We start from the raw sequence: 3,643 nt of genomic DNA, 5'->3' as shown, positions 1-3,643 counted from the left end.
TGTTGAGGGCTTGCTGGGGTTGGCCGGGATCTGAGCCGCCGTCGATGGATTTCTCGCAGGTTGGCTACATGTTGCTTCGGATTTGGTACTATCCCCATCTGTCGCTCTCCCTCTCCCTCGGTGTGGACGCACGCACCTAAATCCAAAACCTGAACTGAATCAGTCGAGCGCTCGTTGCCAGATCGTTGTACCATCGTCCCGGTCGCCGCCGCGTCAGTTCCACACCGCTACAGCACAGCCTACCACCGCCACTCCATTGGCTTGGATTTGCTTGCGGCATGGGCTGGGAACTGTACGGTGTTGTCTGATGCATGTTCCGCACTGGGAGGTTTGGTCGGCTGACGCTAGGTATGAGCAGCTCTTGAGCCTGATTGCTGGATGTGCGCACGCATGCATGTATACTTCTCACTTGCACTGCTTATACAACACATTGCATGTACACCACGGCCGTGGATAGGCGAACGTGCTCCTACTCCTCACAAGGCACCCACAGTCTATTAGCAAGCCAATCCAAAACTTCAGCATGCATTTTTTTGAAAGGACAACTAAGTATCTTTGTTAGTAACATCTTTGTCAGAAATTAGAAAAAACGGCAGTGCATTAGTTGAGCTAATCACCTAGCTTCATCTCTTGGATTATGCATTGATAGTATGGCACATGTTGTATCGTTATAAGCAATTTTTGTTAGGAGGTAAGATTTTAGTGTCGTCGTTCAGTTTTTGTTACATACAAAATGAATATGATTAGTTAATTCTGTTTTCTTTTAAGAGGTATTTCTCTCACGAGCCTTTGTGTTATCCATGTGAATTCCACTAGATTTATCGTCCGTGTACCTAAATTGTGCATATTATCAAATTTCTGGAAAAAAAAGTTGAGCGCTTATTGTGGCCATCGTCTGCATAGCACCACACCTAGAGCTAAAATCAAGTAACCTTCATGGATTTTGTTGACAAGAAAGACAACGAACTTAATTTAACGGCTTGAAGTCAATTGCACATGTCTCATACTGCATTGAACCTTGGCCGAAGCACTCGACCACGACAAGCAGCAGCTCGGGAAGCCTTTGCAATTCATGTATTTACAACATCTACAGTTCATGTATTTACTGTCATGCATTGCACCTTCATGGTTTTTGTTGTACTTCTGCATTTGCAGCATTTACAGCTTAATGCAATCAGGAATTGGTTATAGATTTCATGTGATTTAATTTCTAAATGTTAACTACAGTGATAACTTATGACTTTCATAGGTTTTATTTCCATTGAGAGAGAGCGGGCAATGGATCGTGAGGTGGAATGAAATTATAAGCAAATTGATCTGACCATCTCTTGTTGTCAGGGAATCTGTGTGATCTGTTCTACTTTGACTTGGAGTGTACAACTATGATATTGTACGTGATGATTTTTTTTTGATTCTGCTACTAGAGGTCAGTCAGAGGTGGTAATTATTAGTGGCAAAAAAGAGGCGGTAATTATTACACTCTTTATTTGCAAAAAATGTGACTGAAACAATGCTAATTGCATATGTTTTGTACTTGTAGGAAGGCTATGAAAGAAGTGTTCTTCCCTTATTTTTATGAAGGTAAGGTCTTGTTCTTGGATTCCTGCTGCTCTAGATTGCTTGGCAGCTCTAATTTATCACTTCATGACCTTATGCTCCACCATTATCTTTGAACACTTGATACTTATTTACTTTTATTTGTTGGCTTCTTTTTTATAGTCATCTGATTTAAAAATGCTAGCATGTGCCACTTTAGTATCTTTCAGTTTCAGCAAACATATTGGATTATCTTGACATATGTTGGCATTGACAAGATAATATAGATTGTCACTATTAATTTCAATGTTCACGCTCCATCCTATTTAAATTCGTATTTGGATGGAAGTCAACACACTAAGAACTGTATGCTTAATGAATGATGTTCACAGCAATTACTCGAATTTCTTGCATTCACTTGTGCAGACCGATGGTTAATTGTGAACTATGTATATTCTGTAGGTTCTTCTTAGTGAGATCAAACAAAGCACAATCGTATTTTCTCGAATTATACACATGCTATGATTTTCATGCTCTTTGTAGTAATTATGTTGAATTCTCATAATTCCTTTTTCTTTATTATGCCAAACAATTTGTATGCTAAAAACATACTTCATAATCCCATCTCCCCGCGTCGTCCCGATTTGTTCCAGCTAGGCACTGCCTCGGCTGCAAAGCGTGTGTTATCCCATGAAGCAGGCCCTCCTTTGCAAGGCTGACGACGATAGCTTCAACTTCGCCGCCTATTCTGGTCGATGATGTCATTGATAATAACCAGGAAGTTTTCACTGCTCAGTTCATCCAGTTGAATCCTTCTATTGTAATTCTATTCCCTACCTTTTCTTACTCGTAGGAAATTCAAGTGTGGTACACATGTGAGTATCTTCTCCTTCCCTCTGTTGTATGCATGTGGTCATTTGTTATCCCGATTAAGAATCAAGATCCACTACATTCTTGAATATTGAAGACTGTTTTAGTTGGTCCAGATTAAACTTGATAAATACAATTTCCTTGTTGGTTCCATCTGAGTTGTATAATTGATTTGGGCAGTTTTCAGTAATCTTAAGCTTTCTTCAGATTTTAGCTTCCTCAATCATTCTGAATTATTTAACCTCAGTATGAGGTACATGTGTTCCAAAGATTAATGCTGAGAAATTTGTAGTTGACCAGTTGGGTCTGTTTGATTTGTTTAGTAGACTGCAACGGCAGTCACAATTGTTCAGATCTATTCTAAAGCTGCATTATTAGCACTGCAATATCTTTGTTACTTCAACCAAATAGTCCAGTCGTGTCTTATTGATTTGGACGGGTTCTTACTAATCTTTAAGCCAACTTCAAATTTTAGCCTGCTCGGTCAATCTGGATTATTTAGTGTCAATTTTGATGCATGTCTTTAATAAAATAAGAAACTGATTTTGGGTGCTAAAATAAACACTAAACACTACTTGTTCATGGCGACTATGTGTAGAAAGACGATCATGGTGGAGATCCCGACGGTCGACGTGAAGCCGGGATGGAATAAGGGCACGAAGATCACCTTCCTAGAAGGAACAATCTGATTTTTTCGGTACAGTTATGTGTTCCAAAAAGTTATTGTGATGTAATTTTTATATTAACACTAATCTATGAAGTTATGTTTCCAGACATTTCACTTTTTGCATCAGCTGAGGCACATTTTATTTTCAAATAATTTCTGAAGTAAAAGTTGTGAATGAACTGCATGATCTTTCATGTGTCTGAATTACACTTGAAATAAAAAATTAGATAGCAAGGTGCGAGGAAATGTGAGAAAAGTTGTCCAAAACCGAAGAACCTTTTTTACTTTTCTTCCCATTACATGTTTGCTATTTACACTATGCTTTATTTTTACTATAATGTCAAAATTATCATGTTTTAAGATGAATGGTAAATCAAATAAGGAAAAAACTATGGTGGCCAGATTTGGTAGCCCTTAGCCCTTATCATGTTTTTATATCCAAACTACTGTTTGATCCTTGTTCAGTCTTATTTGCAGCGTAAACTATGTACAGTAATCATTAGACCATCTTTGAAGATCTGACGAACAAAAGCAGAATGGTTCTTTCTATACTGTTCGACCCCCCCTCCC

General features: G+C 38.6%; 1 protein-coding gene across 11 annotated transcripts in view; it reads left to right on the top strand.

The window, feature by feature from the left end:
* Window positions 1-3,643, top strand: part of LOC119275076 — a 5,052-nt gene continuing 1,409 nt past the window's right edge. The window contains exons 1-6 of one of the 11 annotated variants that reach the window (XR_005135447.1): window positions 1-85; window positions 182-348; window positions 1,250-1,581; window positions 2,190-2,411; window positions 3,005-3,103; window positions 3,551-3,643. The gene's annotated coding sequence lies outside the window, so the exon portion shown is untranslated. The other 10 variants (XR_005135448.1, XR_005135445.1, XR_005135444.1 and 7 more) reach the window with 10 other exon arrangements.

This window comes from Triticum dicoccoides, chromosome 3B (genome assembly GCF_002162155.2).
Source record: "Triticum dicoccoides isolate Atlit2015 ecotype Zavitan chromosome 3B, WEW_v2.0, whole genome shotgun sequence".
Taxonomy (NCBI): Eukaryota; Viridiplantae; Streptophyta; class Magnoliopsida; order Poales; family Poaceae; genus Triticum; species Triticum dicoccoides.
This window is presented reverse-complemented; position numbering and strand designations above follow the sequence as displayed.